Raw genomic sequence first — 25884 nt, 5'->3', positions numbered from 1 at the left:
TACGGTCCTTTTGGAACCTTGGTCTCCTCAACTATCTCCTTCCAAAGCTCTCTGTCGATTGCCTTGGTCCTTCATCTCCTGACTCCCATGGACTACCACCTCAATCCACCACTTTCTTGGTCTACCTCTACAGTATAACGTCTATATTGATGCTCGTCAAGCACTTTCTTAGGTTCTCTTATTTCCTGGCCGGAGCAGGCTTCTCACATTCCAAATCGCTAATACCAATCCATGATCAGTTCCTCGCCTAGGCCGTTTACCCGTTTTATCCGTCAGGTTTACCAACAAACATTTTGTACGGGTTAGCGATGTCAGTCCTATGCCCAACCCCCAACCTGAAGGACAAGAGTATCCCTTTTCGTCTGGGTCATCACCTTCGACCTGCTAACCTACTGCCGGCATAGCACTCAGGATCTTTTGACCACACAAGCCCTCCAGCACGGCTCAGACAAGCCTGGGTTTAATTCCAAAAAATCTCTCCGCAGTGTTCATATGCGTCCGCCTGTATGGTGTAGTGGTTAGTGTGATTAGCTGCCACCCCCGGAGGCCCCGGTTCGATTCCCGGTTCTGCCATGAAATTTGAAAAGTGGTACGAGGGCTGGAACGGGGTCCACTTAATCTCTGAAGGTCAACTGAGTAGAGGCGGGTTCGATTCCCACCTCAGCCATCCCGGAAGTGGTTTTCCGTGATTTCCCACTTACCCTCCAGGCAAATGGTACCTAACTTAAGGCCAGGGCCGCTTCCTTCCCTCTTGCTTGTCTATCCCTTCCAATCTTCCCATTCCTCCGCAAGGACCCTGTTCAGCATAGCAGGTGAGGCCGCCTGGGCGAGTTACTGGTCATCCTCCCCAGTTGTATCCCCGACCCAGAGTCTGAAGCTCCAGGGCACTGCCCTTAAGGGGGTAGAGGTGGGATCCCTCGCTGAGTCGAAGGGAAAAACCGACCCTGGAGGGTAAACAGGTGAAGAAGAAGAAGAAGAAGAGTTCGTGTGCAGTGAGCGCATATGAAATGGTTGATTGAGATTCGTTCGCCGGATTGAGACGTTAAGCCTTGAGCAGAACCCTTCGTGCTATTCGACAGGAGTATACTAGCCTATGTGTCTGAACATGCTTTCACCCTCTCCCCTCCTACTATCATATACTACCATGTTATTCATTTCATCTCATTAGACGCCATGAAGGACATCCGGTCGTAAAAACTCGCTACGAAGATTCATCTCACTTGAAAGTCGACCCCGTAGAGAAGCCATGTCCAATACAACTAACTCCCTGCTGGTGGCGGATAGAACACTCAACTGAGAGGGAACTAAAAGTGGTGATCTTTCGATACTCCTCCACTTGGGATATTTGAGTGACTTCGTCTATGTCTTCTCATCAAGGCGTCCATGGTTTGAAACCGGGCCAATGCGTGTGAGAGTTTTTGATTTAAAGATTCACGTCTCTGATGTTCAGATTCCGGGTAAGAGTATTGGAGGTTCCGTAGCTATGATCAGGACATCAACAGTCACGTAAGACTACGAAGTTTACCGAGAGAGTTGGCCGTGCAGTTAGGGGCGCGCAGCTGTCCAGGAGACAGTAGGTTCAAACCTCACCGTCGGCAGCCCTAAAGGAGAAAACTGTAATTTATTCCTGTGGGTTTGTATGTACTCAGGTGAAGATAAATTTAAGTAAATATACGCAATATCTTCACAGCTTCCTTAAAAAAATCAAAGAACATTCCATTTATCTCGGAAATCGAAACTTTTCTTTAGAAAAAAATGAAGAAATCTGTTTGCGCAAAGTAGGTTATTTTGCAACAATTTTCTAAGGGTGTTTTTTTTATACCAACCAATTTCACCAGCAACCGAAGATTCGCGCTCCACAGTTTGAAAGGCCCTGATTTAAAGAATCGCCAACGTTTACGTAACTTAAGCAGTGAACATTTTTTTGAACGTAACGAAGTTTGCTATGTTTCTAGTCAAGTCTTATCAGAATTTATGAAGCAATATTTCCGCTACTTGTTATACAACTTTTAGGAATGTACCGCCGTATTACAGAACAAAATTATATCTTTTCATAATATTTCTACAGTCTTCGGACACTCCCGGCACTAAAAACCATACGCCATTTCATTTCACATTTCTACAGGAGGATATGTGAGGTATATCCCTTGAATCATGAGAATTTAATCATTTGCAATTTTTACTTCACATCCACTGTAGTTGGTTCAACATTCGACGCAAGAGATTAAGCAATCACTCTCGGAATACATCACTATGAAAAAAAAGGCAATCAAAGCCAAAGTTCTCCTCCATTATCTTCTTCTAGCTATGTGTCATTAGTTTCTGGAGAGAAGTGACGACAAATACATCTGCCACGATGAAGCTCACTGTTGTTTTCTTTCTACTAAGTTTAGTGTCTGTTCAAGGTGGGCTGCTGGACAAGATCGTTACGGTTGCTATTAATGTGTTAAATTCACACTCGCATATGGCTGGAACAACTGTTGTCTACCCTACCGAGTTTCTTGAGACTGATGTTCCTGAATCTGATAATACTATACACAATTCAACTGATGTTTCATTAGAACCTCGCATATTAGTAGATTCTCCTCGCAAAAGTTGTCCTGCAGGTCAGAGACGAAGTCATAGTGGAAAGTGTGTGCAGATAAGAGGGTGAGGTAAGTCTTTTCTTTGCATCAACTACCTGTCGTAGCAATGAAGTAGCCAGTGGTTAGCGTACCAGCTTCTGTCCAGTTCGAGGCTGGTAGAATTCTGAAGACGGTAAAAAGCGTACGCTGTTGTCTATGTTGAAGAACCATATTATCCCAATATTCTTATTCGTCTAAGTATAGTTCTCAGTTTTGTTACCAGGAGCGCCAGCTAGCTACACTACTTTAGGTCGACCTGTTGATGAGAAAGGAACGTCGAAATTCAATTACAAGTCGTTCAGATGAGATTCACAGACTTGAAATTCTGCTTCTGAGGACGAATAATAATAATAATAATAATAATAATAATAATAATAATAATAATAATAATAATAATAATAATAATAATAATAATAATAATAATAATAACAATAACAATAATAATAATAATAATCATCATCATCATCATAAGCATCATTCTTGGTTTGTTGAAGCACTCCATGCTATCCTATCTTGTGCTAATCGTTTAATTTGTACGTAACTGGTGTGGCCTCCATCTACACTGATCTGTTCGTCATATTCATGCTATGGTTTACCCCTCCCTATCCCTGTGAATTATAGACCTTGGCTGCGTTCCAGTGAAGGAAGTAACCGAGCCTTGGGTACAACCATATTGTACAGATATTTGTCGAGAAATTGTCGAGGAATATTTCATCAAGTGGGGTCAGGAGCCTTTCAAAAATTCCATTTCATTTTATTTCATTTACAACTAATACGCATTTAGGGCTATCGACCAGGTCGCAGATTCCCTAGCAGTTATTTTCCTAATCTCTTCTCAAATAGGGGAGCAGTGTGGATGATAGGCTTGGTGGCCTTGTATTAATACGAAACATGACTGCTACACGGCTGAAAACAACGGAAAACCACAGCTTAATTCATGAGGCCATACCATTCTTTCTATATGATTGAATGATATAGCTTACTGCTGATGACTGCCTTCCATATTAACTATTCCGGAAGTAAAGAAGTCCTCCATTCAGATCACCAGATGGGGATTACACGAAAGGAGGCGATCATCAAGAAGATGAATGCTAATATTCTGCGAGTCGGACCGTAGAAAGTTAGAAAATATATAATAATAATAATAATAATAATAATAATAATAATAATAATAATAATAATAATAATAATAATAATAATAATAATACCAAGCGACCACTGTTCATCCCAGATACCTGAAAATTATTATTATTATTATTATTATTATTATTATAAACTTTCACTTTTTATTTAGATCTATACTTCATGACCCATCTAAATTTTCACTTTTTTATTTTTACAATTGGCTTTACGTCGCACCGACACAGATAGGTCTTACGGCGACGATGGGGGAGGAAAGGCCTAGGAGTCGGGAGAAAGTGGCCGTGGCCTTAATTAAGGTACAACCCCAGCTATTGCCTGGTGTGAAAATGGGAAACCACGGAAAACCATCTTCAGGACTGCGGACAATGGGGTTTGAACCCACTATCTCCCGGATGCAAACTGGCAGCTGCGCGCCCATAACCGCACGGTCAACTCGTACGGTTTTCACTTTATTAGCACGTGCTGAATACATACAGTACATGCCGAAGATATGTTCAAAAACCATGGCAATATACCCCTAACGGGCCTTGGCGTACCAAGCGACCACTGTTCATCCCAGATACCTGAAAATTACGAGGTGATGCATGGTCAGTGAGACAAATTCCCTCGGTCGTTATTCTTGGTTTTCTAGAGTCGAAGTGATTTTAAAGCCTACCGGACTCCAGTGAGAACAAAACCAACAACCTTAGCACCGTTGATAATCCTGTAGATAATTTTTCTCTGGTTTTCCATCTTCATACCACGTACATTAAAGCTATAACAATTACCTTCCCATCCCTTTCCTATACTAGCGTAGCTCAACGTGAAATAACAAAAGCAAGCATATCTTCAGTGGGGTTCAAAAGGTTGTGCCAGACAATATTAAAATGTTGAAATTCTTGGTGGAGTCTGGCTCCATGGCTAAATGGTTAGAGTGCTGGCCTTTGGTCACAGGGGTCCCGGGTTCGATTCCCAACAGGGTCGGGAACTTTAACCATCATTGGTTAATTTCACTGGCACGGGGGCTGGGTGTATGTGTTGTCTTCATCATCATTTCATCCTCATCACAACGCGCAGGTCGCCTACGGTGTCAAATCAAAAGACCTGCATCTGGCGAGCGGAACATGTCCTCGGACACTCCTGGCACTAAAAGCCATACGCCATTTCATTTCTTGGTGGAGACGGGAATCAGGCATGGGTCGTAGCAAGGGTCGAATTGAATTACTGCAACGCCTCTGGGCCCAAATCATTTGTGCCACGCCCCTCGCTTAAACAACTTGGTTGGACAAAATTGCAATTACTATTAATTTGATATAATGAATACAATAATAAAGTAGAATACCTCCAGGGTAAAATATCAAACATTAATATAATAATAATAATAATAATAATAATAATAATAATAATAATAATAATAATAATAATAATAATAATAATAATAATAAAAATAATAATAAGCCTCCGTGGCTCAGGCGGCAGCGCATCGGCCTCTCACCACTGGGTTCCGTGATTCAAATCCCGGTCACTCCATGTTAGATTTGTGCTGGACAAAGCGGAGGCGGGGCAGGTTTTTCTCCGGGTACTCCGGTTTTCCCTGTCATCTTTCATTCCAGCAACACTCTCAACTATCATCTCATTTTATCTGCCGGTCATTAATCATTGCTCCAGAGGAGTGCGACAGGTTTCGGCAGCCGGAACCATTCCTGTCCTCGCCGCAAGTTGGGGCCTTCATTCATTCCATCCCTGATCCGCTCACCGATTGGAAAACAGGTTGTAGGTTTTCAATAATAATAATAATAATAATAATAAAATAATAATAATAATAATAATAATAATAATAATAATAATAATAATAATAATAATAATAACCGGGCGAATTGGCCGTGCGGTTAGAAGCGCACAGCTGTAAGCTCGCATCCGGGTGATAGTGGGTTCGAACCCCACTGTCGGCAGCCCTGAAGATGGTTTTCTGTGGTTTCCGATTTTCACACCAGGCAAATGCTGGGGCTGTACCTTAATTAAGGCCACTGCCACTTACTTCCCATTCCTAGGCCTTTCCTGTCCCATCGTCGCCATAAAACCTATCTGTGTCGGTGCGACGTAAAGGAACTACCAAATAATAATAATAATAATAATAATAATAATAATAATAATAATAATAATAATAATAATAATAATAATAATAATAATAATAATAATAATAATGCAATTCACTACCCCGTCTTTTACACATCAACACGCACAGTAGTCACGTTGAGAGTGGAAATTCTAATGTTCCGTTAACCGCTGATTTCCGTGCTTCCAGTCATTGAAGCCAGTTGTTGAAAATATTCTTACAAAAGGGTGCAAAAGGGGACTGTTGGCTGCGAGAATAAACCAGATATTCACGTTTCATAATATCTCTCTTAATTTTTTTTTTTTCAAACAGCACTTTTGTCGGAAATCGCAATTTGTCTGGATACATGCACATAGACTTACAGAAATTGTCTTGATTCTGTTTCACTCCAATTTTAGCATAGTAGTCTCTAACAACATTATTCATAAGCCAAACGTAAGGGTAATCGTTTGGTTTAAAAGTACCTTCTCTTGGTACTAGATCGCATTCACGATTTTCACTTACAGTTCCAACAGCAGACCAATGGAAACGAAACTGAAAGTGGGCCCGCACTTACCAAATTTTCTGTGCCAGTTCCCTCGTTTTCATTTTCGTCATTGCATGAGAGGAAGTTATTTGAGTAAATAGTTTTTATGCTTTGAAGAAAACGTCTTCTTTCCTTTTCACTTTCCTTCCTGTTCTTCTCTTCTGCTAATCTGCCATAATTTGCGCCACTTACCATAACCGTTTCGACCATCCATATTGTGTTCGCAACACGAAAAACACTTCCTAACACTCCCACAAAATGAATAAAAATGGCTTTCACTTTCACGGATTTCCTTGATATTATGGGAAATTAGCGGCCTTCTCGATTCACTCGACACCACGTGGTTGTCTCTAGGTGGCGTTTATTTTTTATTTTTGAATTTCGACAGCCACACAAAAGAGACACAAAGCTCCGAGTTGGTGACCTAGTCCTTGTACAAGAGGAGCTACGTCCAAGTCATATGTGGAAACGGGGGAATGTAGATGAGTTACGTCAAGGCGAGAAGGTAAAATAAGAACTATTGTGCTCCGAACTGCGGATGGAAGGTGTTCTTCCTGCCCTGTCCAGGTGGTCATTCCCCTGGAGATCGACCTGGGTACGGAGGATGTTGGAGATTCTTAGAGAATGTCATTCCTACTTATATACGCTCCTAGTTAATGCCATGCATGCCCTTTGTAGACAATCAAGGAAAACTAAATGTAATTTGTGGTCTTCTGCACTCCACGCATTAGTAACCGCAGATAATTCTCCACACACACCTCTAAATTTCAGGCCGATCTGTAAGAACCCATCTGTTGTGTGAAGAAACGAATTCCCAGAGGGACATTTATATCATCCATTATAGCCTATATCCTTCAGAACTAAAAGGATGCTGACTTGAGGTCTGGGAATATAACTAGGAAATATTCAGAACCAAAAAGAGCAAAGCCTTTTCCGTACGGACCAATGAAGGCCATTGAAAGGCGAAGGCTTCTACATTTCGTAAACGCAATGCTAGCTTGGATAGAGTAGTTAGTTCTACGCCCGACCGCCTTTACTCTCAAGAATAACCTGGGATTCATTAATGGTGTAGACTGAGAGAACGTGAGGGTCACACGCCTCTTCAGTAGCGGAAATATCGTTTCTATTTTTTCCTACTCTCTGACGTGGAGTCGAACCCACGTCCTTCCGGATGAACCGAACTCGTTTTTACCACCTTGGCTAGGCAGCCCCCAAGTTTTCAGGTCCAGTTGGACCTATATAACGATTAGAATGTAATCCAATGCTCTACCAGTAAGCAAAGTAGTAGTTATTGAATAAGTTCACGAAACGGCGTACCATCGCTTAAGAACTGTTGTACGTGCAACGTTTAGTGATAGTCGGTGTTACGGGGTTGAGGAGTAAGAGGGAACACTCCCGGTTCCGGTAATACTGCCAACTGAATGGAAATGAAATCTGAATTGAATCGATAGTATGATCGATCGATATGAATTTTCTAAACCTTCTTTATCTTCAGCCAACAACTGTGTCACACGCATTACATAACATTTCTCGATGCGAATCTTGTTTCTAGCATGGCTTTGCTGTGTAAACAACAGTACTAGTACGTAAAGTGTACGCCTGATGTCTCACGGCGATGCATAAGTGATTCATAGTTTGTGTTTCAGTATTAGTATTAGTATTTATTTATGAACAAACAGGCTTTCCGCCCCATTACATGTTCACAAAGCAATAAGACACAATATTAATAATTATAATAAAAAAAAATAATAATAATAAAAATAATAATAAAATAATGATAATAATAATATAATACATAAAAATAAAATAATGATAATAGAGATAATAGGAATAAATAATAACAAAAATGATAACAATTCTGTAGCAGTCCTCGGCTCGAGGATCCAGCAAACTCATCACTTGTCCTTATGCCTACAGCAACTTTCGTCACATTCCTTTTCCCTGACCTACTCCCGATCAATACCAAAACATCGACAGTCAGCACTTACATTCTAACCAGCCATAACACAAACAAAAGTCCTCCACGTTCACAACAATAAATAACACAATCCTAACCCAGCAGAAAATCATAATAACTTACAATCAAATTTCAACACTGGTCTCCCTCCACACTTACCTTAAATACCACTTTTATTTCAATGCATTACTACCTCTCATGTTGCAACTTGACCATTATTTAGCCATGCTTGATCTCATTTTAAAACCCAAGCCATGCTCAGCATTACATTTGCTATCGCAACCACCACTCATTCCGTGTCCTTGTGGATTCAGCACATACGTCATCTTCATTGTCCTCTAACTTACTCTCTGTCCAAACCATAACAACCAACATTCCGCAATTGCCCTTCCATCCATCATACACTACATTTACCAACCCGCACTTAATACAATCATCTCTCCAACTCCAAAAGTTTCAGCAATAAATTAAACCATCTCATTACCAAACCATCTTCGCCTATACCAACACTTCTCCCACACCACATTTTTTTTTTCGATAAATCTAAACTAATTCAGCAATAAATAAACCATCTACATACCAACTCCCGGATTCAGATACCACCTCTTATCCACAATTTCCATTCCAGATCCACCTCATATACCTTCCACAATACACCACTAAATCTAAATTTACAACATCTCAGATTTACAAAATAACACCGCTTAACACCGCTTCTCACCATATTTCAACCATAGTCCTCAATAACTGCGACCATTTTATACCACCACTTCTCCAACACCTCATTTCAGCAATATGACACATCTTACCTTAATCGTATCTAGATACCAGGCCATCATCACCTTAAAATACCAAACACTCATATACCATCTCTTCACCAACACCACATTCCAATCTCTACCATCCAAAACTCTTGTCCCTCTTAACACTCACTTAGTTAGCATTAAATAAACCTCCTACCCAACCAAAAGCTAATACAGCTACCCTTCAATACCAACACATCGCTTCATATACCACCTCTCAATCTCATACCACACTATCATGCTATCCTCTCTCTTATATACATCAACAATAAATATACCACTTCACCATTGCCACATTTCGGCCTTCACAAATAATTACCATCATAACCTAATAAATTTACAGTGAATAACAATTACTGACATATCGTAAGACTTACCAATCAGCGTCAACTCCAAATATCACAATAAATATATCACTTCACCCTTACCACGTCTCAGCCTTCACAAATTATTTACCATATTTCAGTCTTCACAAATAGTTACCATCCTAGCCTAATAAAATTACAATGAATAACAATTACTGACATATCATAAAACAAACAGACCATGCCATCCTGTCCTCTTACCCAACTCCCCTAACTAAATACTCAGTCCCTATATACACTAAACCATTAAAATTTTAACCTACTATCTCCTTCCCTTATACAGATAACTATTCTACCCCCCTATTCCCCTACCCACCCTCTAACTCACTCTCCTTCATTTTACTCTCGCAGGCCTTTTTTGTCGCACAAAAATACCTGTTCAATTCACCCCCTTTTTCCCATTGTTTAAGAATCCATCTCAGTATTGCGTTCTCATCCCCTCTCCCCAGTACTTCCCGATTCTCGGCACTCAATAATCTATGTCTTAACCCCCTCGTTCCCTCACAGTCTCTTAGCAAGTGAAACTCATCATTCACATCTCCACAAAGTACACACCTTGTCTTATCCCTGCCCTGTAACCAGCCCTTATTCCTTGGCAGACCTAAAAGCCACCACATCATCCCATATCGATTTGACCTATCAACGTATCTAATATTCAACCCTGCTATCTCCTCTATTTTCGTCAAAACAATCAGCGAATTTCTTAGTCTGCTTTCCCCCAATAATTTCTGCCTATGGATATCCCTAATTCTCCTTTCTAGTATTTTCATCCCTCTCACTTCTGTCTTTGACCAAACCTCCCCCCACAGGTGCCCTAATCCTATCCTCTCTAAATATCCTTTTATTTTTTCTAACCATCCACCCTTATACATGCTCTTAAATTGCTGTACATATGCAGCCTGTAAAACTCTCCCACCTTCCTGTCTTTTTAAATTCATCCAATATCTAACTATTCTTTTCACACCCTCTGATTCCAAATCCTCCCCACACATTAATTCCGCCCCTACGTTTGCTGTACACCTCGGTAAGCCCATCACTAACTTAGCAAAACTACTAACAATCTTTCTTAGTTCCTCTCTTTTTTCATCCAGCCCCCAAACTTCTGCTCCGTATAATACCCTCCCCACTATTACCGACCTGAACACGAGTCTCAGTGTTTTATAACTGATCCCCGGGAACTTGAGTAGCAAATTTCTGACTGAGGCTAAGGCTGCCAAGCCTCTATATTTCATTCTTTTGATCTGGTCACTCCAAGTTCCTTTATCATTAAAAATAACTCCTAGATATTCCAGCTTCCTTACCTGTTCCAATCTTTCTCCCTGTATTACCCAATTCCCTTTCATCTTTCTTCTTTTGTTCACCTGTACTATCAATATTTTAGACTTATTTCCATTAATTTTCAATCCCCATTTCCTCGCAAATAGCATCACTGACTCTAAGGCCCTATTCATCGCCCCTGAAGTTAACGTCATCAATAACACATCATCCGCAAATATCAGTCCTGGCACTTCCAAACCATTAATTACCGGTACAGCCCAATTTCCTGCCCCAAACCCCTCTAAAATATCGTTTATAAATAAAATAAACAGTATGGGCGATAACTTGCAACCTTGTTTTAAACCCACCTTGGACTCCAATGGTCCACTCATTCTCTCTTCTCCCAATTTTACACAAAACCTGACGTCCCTGTATATTCCTTCCACTGCCCTCAACATCTTCTCCGAAATCCCTAGCCTACCTAATTTCTCTCGTAGGGCCTCTCTATTTACCTTATCAAAAGCTTTCTCAAAATCTATTGCTGCTACATAAACCGTACTTCTATTCATATTCTTATACTTTTCTAAAATAGTCTTTACTATCATTATATTATCCACTGTTCTTTTCTTTTTCCTAAATCCCCCTTGGTAATCTGTCAAAATTCCATTTTCTTCCGCCCACCCACTTATTCTGTTCGCTAGCACCCCCGTATATATTTTACTCAGAGAATCCAATAGAGATATACCCCTATAACTGTTCACATCGTTCCTACTACCCTTTCCCTTGTATATAGGGCATATAATTCCTGTTTCCCATTCCCTAGGGTAATTTCCTCCCTCGAATATCCTATTGAATAGTTTCACCATGCCCTCTATCATTATCTCATTTTTACTAATTTCCTTCCAAAACTTATTATTTATACCATTACACCCCCCGGCCGACTTTGCTCTGGCTCTACTTATCACTCCCCGGATTTCCTCTCTTGTGATTTCTTTATCCAAGTCATAAATTGCCACTCCCCTATTACTCCAAATTACTTCTTCTCCCGAACCTCTCCATCTATCACCCCCCTTTTTTCCTAGTAATTCCTCGAAGTGCCTGACCCATTGCACTTCATCAATACTCGTTCTCTCCATATTCCTTCCACCCTTAATAATTCTATTAATCTTATCCCAGACTCTCTCAAAATTGTTAGTCTTGCAGTCATTATTTATGGCTTCCATTTGTTCCTCTAACCACGTCTTTTTTGTCTCAGAAATTTTCTTTTTATACTCCTTCCTCAATCTACAGAAAAACTCCCTTTCTTGGCTTCCACCTTTCCTTCTATATTCTCCTAAAGCGTCCATCACCCTCCTCCGCAATCCTTCACACTCCCTATTAAACCATTCTTCTCCCTCTTTCTTATTTCCTTTTCTAGCTTTCACCTTCTGCGCTATCATCTTTATTGGATGTAGCAACAATTCCAAGGCTTTATCAGTATCATTCTCTTCTAACGCCCCTTCCCACCCATATTTCAGAAGATGTAACTCCTCCTTTACTACCCTATTCCAATCCCGGCCTACCTTCTCTGTCCATTTGTACTTATTATAACCCCTCCCTCGTTTATCCTTTGTCTCATTTTCCTTCATTGTACGCTTCTCTACCTCTCTTTTCAGCATAACCCTCACCGGGAAATGGTGTGACTCAATCCAATCTCCTATTTCCATACTTACAACTTCCTCCATCATCCCTTCCGAGCTCAGAACCATATCTATCACACTACCCCCTTTCTCCGTAACATATGTCAATTTCCCCGTCCTGTCACCCTCTATCCACCCATTCAGAATATACAAGTTTCCCACAGCACACATCTCTAGGAGCTTCTCTCCATAACTATTTGTAATTTTGTCCTCACTCCTTCTGCTTTCTAACAAACACATTCCATCCTCCCTACTATAAATTGGGCTCTGTTCTCCTATTCTCGCGTTCCAATCCCCAAATAACAACATATCCTCCTCCCCTGGATACATTCCCCTTATCCTACCAATATCCACCAATAACTCTTCAAAAAAATATTTATTTGCATATTCTGAATTACTAGGATGACAGTAAACAAAAGCTAGATTTATTTTCTTCCTCCGTCCCTCTCTCTCTCCCAAATTCAATCTCAGCCATATGGTTTCCATCATATCGGTCTCTATATCCTCTACTCTTTCACTAATTTCTTCCCTAATTAGAACTATCATCCCTCCTGGTGCTCGTCCCTTATTCCTCTCTTTTCTTCTATATTTATATTTTATCTCAAACCCCTTCCATGTAATCTCCCTCCCTGTTTCCAACCACGTCTCTAAGAGTGCCACAACATCGAAACTTTCAATTACTTCCCTAACTTTCTTGTTTCCTAATTTGCTCCTTACTCCTTCAATATTCACACATCCTATCTTCCAAAATTGTTATAACTTTCCCTCCCTCCCTTCTAGGTCTCCCACTCTATTCTTACTTCTAGTATTTATCGACCTCTCTCCCTCTGTATCCTCCATCCCTTTACGTACTTTTCCCCATATGTCTTTTAAGCTCTTACTCCTGACTTTACTCATAAGTTTTTTACCTTCTTGTCGATCTGTCTCCTCTTGACCTTTCTTTTTCGCTACACCACTGCACCCTGCACTCACCTCTTCTTGCTGCTCACCCCCACTCTCCCCTTCACTATTTTGGACTTCTGAATCCATCTCCCTTTGTCCTTTCTTGCTCACTGCACCACTACACTCTCCTCTCCCAGTTTCTTGCGGTCCACTCTCACCGTCCACTTCACTATCTTGGTCTTCTGTCTCCCGGCTGCACTGCCCATTCTCTTCCGAGATGCCCTGCTCTCCTGCCACGTCCCTCCTCCTCTTCTTTTCTTCTTTCTTCTTCCCATCTTGCCTTGACCTCTCACCACTCTCAACCCTCTCGTTTTCGTCCATTTCCTTTAGCTTAGAAACTGAATGAACTCTGACCCATCGCCCGTTCGTCACCTCCAACCTCAGACCTCTTATTCGGGCCTTTAGCCCCTGGTTCCTCGCTCTCCAAAGGTGCCTATTCAAGATCTTCGCGTTTTCACTTCCTTCTCTTCCCATGTCTCCTTTCACCCCTATTTTCCGCCCTTGTAAATTCTTGCTGTTTCTTAACACAGAATCTGCCATTAGGGTTGAGAACAATGTAACCCTAATTGGCCTCCGACCTTTGATTCTACCAACTCTCTCTACATCATCAATGTCTACCTCACTAAAGTTTACCTTCATAACATCACGTATAGCTTCCACCACCTTAAATATCAGCTCAATCTTGCTCTCTCTCGCCCCTTCCTCAATTCCATATAAAAATATGGCTTTTTTCAATCTCTCCTGCCTGTACCCCTCCGCTTCTTTCTTCATCTTCATCACCTCGTCTTTCAGATGCTTCACTTCCCCTCTCAATAACTCGATTTCTTTCTCGTTATTGACCACTCTCCTGCTCGATTCCTCTGTCTTCGTTTCAAGCCATTTCTTCATGTTCCCTATCTCCCTTCTCTGCTCCTCCATCATGTCCTTTATTTCCTGCACCTTATCCCATTGACACTTTTCCTGCATCACTTCACTTACAACCACCCTGAGTGCGGCCAAATCCTCTGCGCTAAATTTTCCACTGGTATTTGGGCCTGGGTTCACTTCCACCCCCCCAATAACCAGTAACACTGCTATCACTGTCACCACCAGCACCGCTTCACTCATTTTCAATCCGTCCGTCACCAATCCATTCCTGACCTCCTTCTTCTGCCTTGCCTGCCATTTCCCAATAGCGGCCCGGTACTGTTCAATGCCAACCATGATTACAGCACGCACTTCGCTACGCAACCTCTCTCCTCGACTGCTCGAGCTAGACTGTGTAGTTTGTGTTTCAAGGGTTACCAATACGAATCTCGAAGATAACCGAGGTCTATCGATTCAGCACTAGGGAGCCCAGGTATCACTAAAAGTAGCGCGTACTACACATGTCCGTCTATGTATGACGTCAATCTTTTAGCTACTCTGGCAATTTATATTGGAGAAACTTCCAATGTATAGCACAACCTTCAAGACAAGGGGGACTACAATCAATCAATCAATCAATCAATCAATCAATCAATCAATCAATCAATCAATCAATCAATCAATCAATCAATCAATCAATCAATCAATCAATCAATCAATCAATCAATCAATCAATCAATCAATCAATCAATCAATCAATCAATCAATCAATCAATCAATCAATCAATCAATCAATCAATCAATCAATCAATCAATCAATCAATCAATCAATCAATCAATCAATCAATCAATCAATCAATCAATCAATCAATCAATCAATCAATCAATCAATCAATCAATCAATCAATCAATCAATCAATCAATCAATCAATCAATCAATCAATCAATCAATCAATCAATCAATCTGTATTTAGGACTGCCTCTCATGTGGTAGATTCTCTATCAATTTTCTTAAATGATCCAGGTGCTAATCGAGAATCGATGCTGAAGGTCGTGTTGGCCAGCTGTGATGGGATGTTTCACAGCCTATGTGAGCGCACTTGGAATTAAATCTCTATTCATTGTGAAATTCGTCTCATCTGCCCACACCATTCAGGGCAGGAAATCCGTCCTAATTGCCCGGTCGATTAGCTTGCGACAGAAGTTCATTCACATTTTTGTTATTTATGATGTGATGAGTCACGTTGCTGCCTGCTGTCGTTTCTTGATGGATACAGTACTTTTGCATCCATCTCTTGGCATAGGCCATAGTAAAGTGTAGCTTCCACCGAAGTCCCAGTCAACATCCATGGCTGTGACAATATGGAAACTGCTGGGGTATGGGTAGTGCTGAGTAATGACATTCAGAGCACGACTAGTGTTATGAAAGGTGCTGCTCACAGGGTCAGTCGTGCTGCAATAGTACTTTCTGACCCAGTGAGGAAAGCAATGGCAAACTACCTCACTCCTCATTTTGCCTAGTACGCCTCATTTTGGTGCTGCCATTGGTTTTTGGGGTTTCCTTATAACCGCATAACCTTTGGTGGTGCTCTTTGAGGATCCAACCAGCCTCTGGGCTGTTGACCTAACAGACAGACAGAGTCACGTTGCACATCTTAAATACGTGTGTGTATGTAGGTTCCGTTTGTTTGTTTCTTTGTTGTATCCTCAGACCGAAGGCTGGTTGGATCAACCGACAGTACCTCGGACAAATTTCACACGAGACGGAGTATTATCATTATCACATAGAGCTAAGAAGCCTAAATGGGGAATGAAGTAGTTTCCCGTTGCTTTCCTCACTGGAACAGTCCTTATTGTTACATATCACTCAGCCAAGCCCACTAAAATGCCTATGTCAACTAATTCTACGAGCCATACTTTCACACCAACACCATTCATCAAACGGACTGGTTGCATGAGGAACAGTGTTCTTAGTATCACTCATACCTCGGTCACTTACATATTGTCAAAACCGAAGTTCAGACTGAGATAATAATAATAATAATAATAATAATAATAATAATAATAATAATAATAATAATAATAATAATAATAATATGACCTCGGATCACTTGTGCAGGCATTTGAAAGTGACGCCATATACACTCGCCAATTTCAACGTTATGCTATTGGCAGTTTCGATCCCGGCTCAGTCCGCAGGTATATGAAGGTGCTCAAATACACCAGCCTTGTGTCGGTAGATATACTGGATGTAAAAGAACTCCTGTTGGACAAAATTCCGGCATCTCGGCGTCTGCGAAAATCGTAGAAGTGTTTCGTAGGACGTAAAACCAACAACATTATTATAAATGTTAACATTCCGTTTTACTCTACCAGATGGCAGAGTAACACGGATCTGTCTCAGGCAATCTATGGCTGAGTTTTTAATTACATTATTGGGGAGGGGAGATCTTTTGCATACCGACGTCGTACGACATGGAGTGTCAAAATGACTTTTTCCGTCCTTCAAAAGCCTCTCTCGGATTTGAACCCGCGATCTTGCGATCCCGAGGCCAAACCTGTTCCAGTCCATAGCAGAAGGTGCAGATTGTACTGCAGGATTTATATCTCTTCAGAAATGGGTCTGAGATAACCTAGAATGCATTGGAAATTTACAGCCTGTTTCCAGTCATTCGACCGGCGGAATGAATGAAGCCCACATCTAGGGGCGAGGATAAGAATTGTGCCGGCTGCCGAAGCCTGTCGCACTCCTCCGGGGCAATGAATAATGAGGGACAGATAAAATGAAATTGGAGAGTGTTGCTGGAATGAAATATGACAGAGAAGATCGGAGTACCCGGAGAAAAATCTTTCCCGCCTCCACTTTGTCCAGCACAAATCTCACATGGAGTGACCGGGATTTGAACCAAGGAACCAACTGGTGATAGGCCTGAACCACGGAGGCTCTTTAGAATACATTATGGACATATTTTATCTTCTCGTAAAGTTCTGTGAAATTTTCAGTCGGAACTATTCATATAATGTGTACTGCAACGTAATTTTATTTCGTGCCAGGTAAATATTTTCCTTCACGTTTAGGATTGATGCAATTGTTTTCAGTCCTAGGAACCACATTTTGTAACACGAATATACTAGGCTGCTATGCAAGAAGGTTCTTAAAAGAGGGTGGCTAGATTTCTGCAATAAATATAAAAGTGGGCTCTAACTGAAGATGATATGAATGGAAATTTTTCTAAGCTTATTATTATTATTATTATTATTATTATTATTATTATTATTATTATTATTATTATTATTATTATTATTATTATTATTATTATTATTATTATTATTATCCGTTTATATGTCGATGGCCAATCCACTGCCCTTTTTTATTTAAGGTAATGAATACTGTACTCTCCTGTATGATAGCATGAATACTTGAATTAAGTCACTGATTACTTCTTTTAATTACAGCTAGTCTGGGTTAGGTTTGCTGTTTAAAGTTGATTAAATATATCCTACATCACACCCATGCCACTATATTCCGAACTTGTTGCATAATAACTAAACATTATTAGCCTTATATTCCTTATAACATTCTTCAGGAAGAGCCACTGTAACAATGTCCATTATACTGTATTTTTTAGATGAGTGAATTTCCTCTAAAAGTGTTGGCCTTTCCTTCAGAAAACTATTTTTATAAAAGTCCATTATAGAGGTATTCCTGAAATTACGTTTTGTAATTAACACGACCTTCATAGTTTAAACTGAATGTCGATTCCTATCATCAGACGAAACTGAATTCGTCAATGAATAATGCAAATAATATAGGGAAAGTCAACACTATTTTAAAGATACGGGACATTTGACGTCCCGAGCACACTTTTATCGGACAGCGGCCAAGAAGCTGAAAAAATCAAAACAGAAAAGGAAAACGGTCAATCCTTTTAAAAACGGGACCTGACCATCCTACCTAACGGGAGTGGAATGTGACGGTTTCCTTATGACACTGATTAGGATAGAGTGGTTTGCTTTATGTCCTGCCGCATATGCAGGTCTTTCTATTTGACACCCGTAGGCGACCTGCGCGTCGTGATGGGGATGAAATGATGATGAAGACAACACGTACACCCAGTCCCCATGCCATTGGAATTAACCAATTAAGGTTAAAATCCCAGACCCGGCCGGGAATCGAACCCGGGACCCTCTGAACCGAAGGCCAGTACGCTGACCGTTCAGCCAACGAGTCGGACATATTACCAATAATTTGGTACTAGTTTTCTGGTTGCACGTTTCTCTCAATCTTGATTTTCTGGCAGGGAATAGAACCCACGTCCTCCTGGGTGAACCAAGCACGTTTTCACCATTTTACTACTGCGAGAAACGTTCTCGTACAATACAGTGAACCTTTTCTCTGTAAATTCGCTGAGCGCGACGTATTCTGCCTTACTTCTGGAACCGCAAATGTTTAAGAAGGGTGTGCCTAGGTGGGATATGTTGAAAACACCAGGGCGTATTCCGAAGTTCTCGTTTCATCAATCCATAATGTAGGTGGTAATAATAATAATAATATTGAAAATAATATGACTATTTCAAACACATTGGTAGTTTTATTCTATCGACGAAACATCGTCATCTGTTCTGTTCAGCTTCTTCAGCTATTGGCGATATATCACCAGGCGGTCTTTTTCTCAAGGATAGGCATTGATAATTTGTCATTTCGTCCCGTAAGGGTTGACTAAGCATATCAAGCATATCATGGTTTGAATACACTGTTATCAACTAGAAGTTGTCAGTCAATATATGTGGAACCTTCATTGCATGAGTAGCGTAATAATTTGAAACGGATGCGTTGCTCTCGTTAACTTCGATTGAACAATTCTGTCCTAGGTCAAAGACCTGCAGAAAGTGTTAGCGTTGGAGAAAAATGAAGGAAGATAGAGAAAAGCTCCTTGCTTCAGAAGGTCGTAACTGAGAAGGGTAACATCATTGTAGGATTGTCTGGCGCCACGGCTAAATGGTTAGCGTGCTGGCCTTTGGTCACAGGGTTCCTGGGTTCGATTCCCGGCAGGCTCAGGAATTTTAACCATCATTGATTAATTTCCCTGGCACGGGGCTGGGTGTATGTGTTGTCTTCATCATCATTTCATCCTCATCACGACGTGCCTACGGGCATCAAATCAAAAGACCTGCGCCTGGCGAGCCGAACCCGTCCTGGGATATCCCGGCACTAAAAGCCATACGCCATTCCATTGTAAGATTGGCATGACGACGATATGTTGATTTTAAATATGGAAAAAGGACATTCAATTCTCTAAAAGCTTATAGCCCAAAAGCTAAACATCCAATATAGAGAATTGTCATTAAATATGGAAAAGGACGTTCATTTCTCCAAAATCTTATAGTCCAGAAACTAAACCTCCAATATATAGGCTTGTATGTTGCAGGATGGGTAGTTTACTCATATCCGTCGTATATATATATATATTGCTGATATTCATTTATCCTAAAACATGATAAACCCAGATTTTAAAATCATTTCAGCCGAAGTTCTAAGTCAATTTTCATAATGTCATATGCTAAAATTATGCTTATTACAGTTTTATTTGGCAATTGCTAGTGACTCATTTTGTCATTTAGTATTTGTCAAAGAAATAATAATTTATTTCTTTGCAGGTTAAGGTGTTGCGCTAAGTAGCTGGCAGTTGCAGATTGGTAACGTAAACGTTGGATTCAGGAAGTACAATACAGTATGATTTGTACGCATGTTAAGGGATACTGTCTTGCACTGTCTCAACAACGTCGGTAAAAGTACTCTTGTGTTTTGTTTCAAACGTAACGGCAAGGAAACAAAGGGACAAACTTCCAGCAGGTAGAATGTGAGATAGAGTATTCGGAGATTTTCAAGACAAAATGTACAGAAATGAACGTAATTTCAAATTAACACGAGTAATAGTTGTAAATAAAATAAAATAAATAGAGATTGAAGATTCAAAAATATATTGCCCAATTAAATTATTGTAATCATCCTACTAGGTGAATTTTTGTGAAGTGTTCGTAACACTTTATAATGTTATATATGATCCTTCTAAATGATAGAATACTTCTTTGAATTTTTGTTATTGTTATAACAAAATTTGTTGTATTTGTTGTGTTATTTAATATTTTAAATTGTTCTCCTAATTGATTGAATCTCTTTTTTTTCTTTTTCAACCGCTTTTTACCCGCTTGTGGGGGCGCGGGTGCGAACTGTGTCACACATGTGTATTTGGCCGTGCTTTACGGCCGGATACCCTTTCTGACACCAGTCCTATATGGAGAGATGTACTAATTGATTGAATACTTTATTATGTTGTTTGTATTACTTAAAACAATAATGTTACAATTGATTCTTCTAGTTTATTGAATACATTGTTACATTGTTGCAAAAAGAATTTGACTTATGGTGCTCCTAATTGATTGAACACATTATTATATTGTTGGTATAACTGCAGGCAATGATGTTACAGGCCAATTAGACAGCACAGTGTCATGGAACTTCCACCGTTTCTCATTTTGTGAAAAGGGCAGCGCGGCTCTTTTGGGAACGTCAGTTGATAATTAGGAATGTACGAATGTACGTATTCATGTGAGACACCTTTACAGGCGCATCAATGAATTGGACAGAGGTCGTCATGAGAGACTGCAACGCATCGCATAGACACATTGCCCGATGAGTAGGTTTTAACGTAACCATCGTAGCAATTTTTTTTGAAAATTATTGATTGAATCCCTTCAACCCTCATTTTAAAAGTAAAATCAAGAACGCTCGCAACAAATTGCCTTAAATATTGTTCACTCCACAACTTCATTAATAATTAAAAAATGCCTGCCTGCCCTTGTACTGGCAAAATCTCTTTTATCTTCTTACTCTGCCTGGCCTTTTCCCAATCAATTGGGGCCGGAACCTTATGTGGATCCGACCTAATTTTACGCAGCGATGTACTCACTATTGCGTGTATCTGTTATGGTTGGTAGTGTGGTGTGTTGTGTGTATAGATCGACAAAAGCACCCAGTCTCCGAGGCAGTGGCATTAACCTTACGATATTAAAATCTCCGACCGAGCAAATGGCCGCACGGTTTGGGCCACGTACCTATCCTCTTGCATTCAGGAGATAGTGAGTTTTCCTTGGTTTCCCATTTTCACACCAGGAAAATGGTGGGGCTGTACTTTAATTAAGGACACGGTCGCTTCCTCCTTACTCTTATCCCTTTCCTACACTCTCGTCACCATAAACGTGCCGATGTTACCTAAAGCAAATTGCAAAAATAAAAATCCCTGACACCTTCGAGAATCGAACCCACGACCCTTATGAACATACAGTCAAACGAATCGCACAGCAAATCTTAATTATATCGAACATTCAAATCAATCAATACTGATCTGAATTTAGGGCAGTCGCCCAGGTGGCAGATTTCCTATCTGTTGTTTTTCTAGCCTTTTCTTAAATGATTTCAAAGAAATTGGAAATTTATTGAACATCTTCCTTGGTAAGTTATTCCAATCCGTAACTCTCCTTCCTACAAATGAATATTTGCCCCAATTTGTCCTTTTGAATTCCAACTTTATCTTCATGTTGTGATCTTTTCTACTTTTAAAGACGCCACTCAAACTTATTCGTATACTAATGTCATTCCATGCCATCTCTCCACTGACAGTTCGGAACATACCACTTAGTCGAGCAGCTCGTCTTCTTTCTCCCAATTCTTCCCAGCCCGGACTTAACGCTACTCTTTTGTCGGAAATCACCCAGAACAAATCGAGCTGCTTTTCTTTGGATTATTTCCAGTTCTTGAAACAGGTAATTCTGGTGAGGGTCCCATACACTGGAACCATACTCTAGTCGTGGTCTTACCAGAGACTTATATGCCCTATCCTTTACATCCTTACTACAACTCCTAAATACCCTCATAACCATGTGCAGAGATCTGTACCCTTTATTTATAATCCCATTTATGTGATTACCCCAATGAAGATCTTTACTTATATTAACACCTAGATACTTACAATGATCCCCAAATGGAACTTTCACCCCATCGACGCAGTAATTAAAACTGAGAGGAATTTTCCTCTTTGTGAAACTCACAACCTGACCTTTAACCCCGTTTATCAACATGCCTGCTATCCATCTCACAACATTAACGAGGTCACGTTGCAGTTGCGCACAATATTGTAACTTATTTATTGCTCTATGCAGAATAACTTTATCCGTAAAAGGCCTTACCTCTGATTCCCCTTCTTTACTCATATATATTAGAAAACATAAAGGCCTAATAATACTGCCTTGAGGAATTCCCCTCTTAATTATTACAGGGTCAGATAAAGCTTCGCCTACTCTAATTCTCTGAGATCTATTTTAGAAATACAACAACCCATTCAGTCACTCTTTTATCTAGTCCAATTGCACTCATTTTTGCTAGTAGACTCCCATGATCCACCCTATCAAATGCTTTAGACAGGTCAATCGCGATACAGTCCATTTGACCTCCTGAATCCAAGATATCTGCTATATCTTGCTGGAATTCTACAAGTTGAGCTTCAGTGGGATAACCTTTCCTAAAACCGAACTGCCTTCTATCGAACCAGTTATTAATTTAGCAAACATGTCTAATATAATCAGAAAGAATGCCTTCCCAAAGCTTACATTCAATGCATGTCAAACTTACTGGCCTGTCATTTTCAGATTTAAGTCTATCACCCTTTCCTTTATACACAGGGGCTACTATGACAACTCTCCATTCATTTAGTATATCTCCTTCAACCAAACAATAATCAAATAAGTACTTCAGATTTGGTACTATATCCCAACCCATTGTCTTTAGTATATCCCCAGAAATCTTATCAATTCTAGCCGCTTTTCTAGTTTTCAACTTTTGTATCTTATTGTAAATGTTATTGTTATCATATGTAAATGTTAATACTTCTTTAGCATTAGTCTCCTCCTCTATCTGGATATTATCCTTGTAACCAACAGTCTTTACATACTGGTGACTGAATACTTCTGCCTTTTGAAGATCCTCACATACACACTCCCCTTGTTCATTAATTGTAACCTGTTTCTGCCTTAAAGTACCAATACACACCCTTCCATTTCTCACTAAAATTTGTATGACTGCCAATTATGCTTGCCATCATGTTATCTTTAACTGCGTTCTTTGCTACATTCAATTTTCTTATAAGTTCCTTCATTCTCTCCTTACTTCCACAGCCATTTCTATTTCTTTCCAATCTGCACCTCGTTCTTAGTCTCTTTATTTCTCTATTATAATAAGGAGGATCTTTACCATTCCTAACCACCCTTAAAGCTACAAACTTGTTTTCACATCCCTCAACAATTGCTTTAAACCCATCCCAGAGTCTGTTTACATTTGTATTTACCATTTTCCACCGATCATAGTTACTTTTAAAAACTGTCTCATGCCTGCTTTATCAGCCATATGGTACTGCCCAATAGTCCTACTTTTAAGATTTTCCTTTCTATCACATTTATTTTTAACTACGACAAAAACAGCTTCATGATCACTAATACCATATATTACTTCGGTTTCTCTATAGTGCTCATCTGGTTTTACCAGCACCACATTCAGGATATTTTTCCCTCTGGTTGGTTCCATCACTTTCTGAATCAGCTGTCCTTCCCATATTAACTTATTTGCCATTTGTTGGTCATGCTTCCTGTCGTTCGTATTTCCTTCCCAATTGACATTTGGTAAATTCAGATCCCCGCAACAATCACATTCCTTTCCACGTCGTTTCCCACGTAGCTGATTATCTTATCAAATAATTCTGAATCCGTGTCAGCGCTTCCCTTTCCCGGTCTGTACACTCCAAAGATATCAAGGCTCTTTAGAAATGAGCCTTACACCTAGAATTTCATGTTTGTTATCTTTTACATTTTCGTAGGTTACAAATTCTTCTTTCGCCACAACGAATAATCCCCCTCCTACCATTCCTATCCTATCTCTACGATACACACTCCAGTGCCGTGAGAAAATTTCTGCATACATTATATCATTTCTCAGCCGTGATTCAACTCGTATTACAATATCCTGTAAATATATATCTATTAAATTACTTAATTCTATTCCTTTCTTTACAATCTACAGTTCAACACTAACATTTTTATGTCATCCCTACTTGATTTCCAGTTCCCTGTTCCCTTATCATCGCTCCCTAGCCCACCCCCTTTCCCTGAATGTACCTGTCTATTACCCTTCCAAACAAATTTCCTAACATACGTACGACTGCGGTTTAAGTGAAGGCCATCTGAGCGCAGATCCCTATCTCATACCCACCTATTAGGATCTAGAAGTGTCACTCCCAGTTTCCCACATACCCACCCCATAGTCTCATTTAAATCCCCAATCATCCTCCAGTCAGTATCCCTCCTACACAGTATTCCACTGATAACAATCACAGCTTCTTTAAACTTCACCCTTGCTGCATTTACCAGATCCCACACATCTCCAGCTATGTTGGTACTTATGCCAGTTTGCCTTACGTTGTTGGTACCAGCGTGAAACACTACCACCCTCTCCTTCCCCTCCTCCTCCTCTTCTACTTTCCTCAACATCTGCCTCAACCTAATTCCTGGATAACACTGTACCCTGGTTCCCTTCCTCCGCACACTTTCCTCACATGTCTAACGATGGAATATCCCATTACCAGAGCCTCAAACTATCCACCTCATTTGATCCCCTCCTCTCCTGGTCAGCCCTATCTTTCCTGATAGCTGCAGAATCTACTTTCTCCTCCCTTTTCTTCTTCCCATGACTCTGTTCCACCTGTCTTTTCCTATCCTCTACATTCCTACATTTTCCATTTCTCCTACTTCCACACATCTCAGCAACAGTTCCCTGTTCCTCATCTTCCCTCTGTTGTTCTACCTGGAGTGACTCGTACCGATTTCTCACAGACACCTGTCCTGAATTCTGATCTTGAACAGAGCCCTTAGCCTGCAATCTCCTTCCCCTTAGAACATTAGACTACATGTCTTCTACAATTTCCCCTTTCCTTCCCCTCCCTCTTTTACACCTCTTGTAACCTGTACATTGTTTGAGGGAGGCCTATCTTCCTTCCTGTCTTCTGTGAGAATCCTAATTATCTACCTCACTCGGTTACCGGTAGAGGGAGTGAGCTACTGCAAGGTCGGTCGCCGGGCTTCTTTCTGTAGCTCGGCTACTGAGAGGCGCAGTGTGAAGGGCTCCATTTAAAACAATTTTGCACAAGCACGGGCGGCTGGTCGCCGATTCCAGTCGTCTAATGTGAAGCTGTCGCCGTATATTACAGTGTCAACTGCCAGGATGTCGGCCTCTCCGCAGATATCACTGAAACCCCAGTTACAAGGCTGCAGTGATTTAACAAGTAACGTGAGTTCTGTGATGAAGGGCATAATATTGTCTTTTTTTGGAGGAATGGCAGAACCTATGCCTATGGACGACAGGGGATGATGTGACTGGAGGGCTGTATTCGCAGCAGATATTCTGGGCCAACGCCCGACGTCTGGTCTGGGTTGCCGGCAAATAGGTGCGAGTCAGTATCATCATAACGAGTAGCACTTATGGAAACACCATTCTGGGGGCGGTCGTCTTTTCATATGCTGAATGCATCCCCTATACCATGTT

At 40.5% G+C, this 25884-nt stretch overlaps 1 long non-coding RNA gene across 1 annotated transcript; it reads left to right on the top strand.

Moving 5' to 3' along the window:
* Positions 1–2310: 2310 nt before the first annotated feature.
* Positions 2311–20219, top strand: LOC136857769 (uncharacterized). The gene is made up of 2 exons (XR_010858562.2): positions 2311–2654; positions 19896–20219. It is a non-coding gene; the product is annotated as an uncharacterized lncRNA (long non-coding RNA).
* The last annotated feature ends 5665 nt before the right edge of the window (positions 20220–25884 follow it).

The sequence above is a fragment of the Anabrus simplex genome, chromosome 1 (assembly GCF_040414725.1).
Source record: "Anabrus simplex isolate iqAnaSimp1 chromosome 1, ASM4041472v1, whole genome shotgun sequence".
In the NCBI taxonomy this organism is placed as follows: Eukaryota; Metazoa; Arthropoda; class Insecta; order Orthoptera; family Tettigoniidae; genus Anabrus; species Anabrus simplex.
This window is presented reverse-complemented; position numbering and strand designations above follow the sequence as displayed.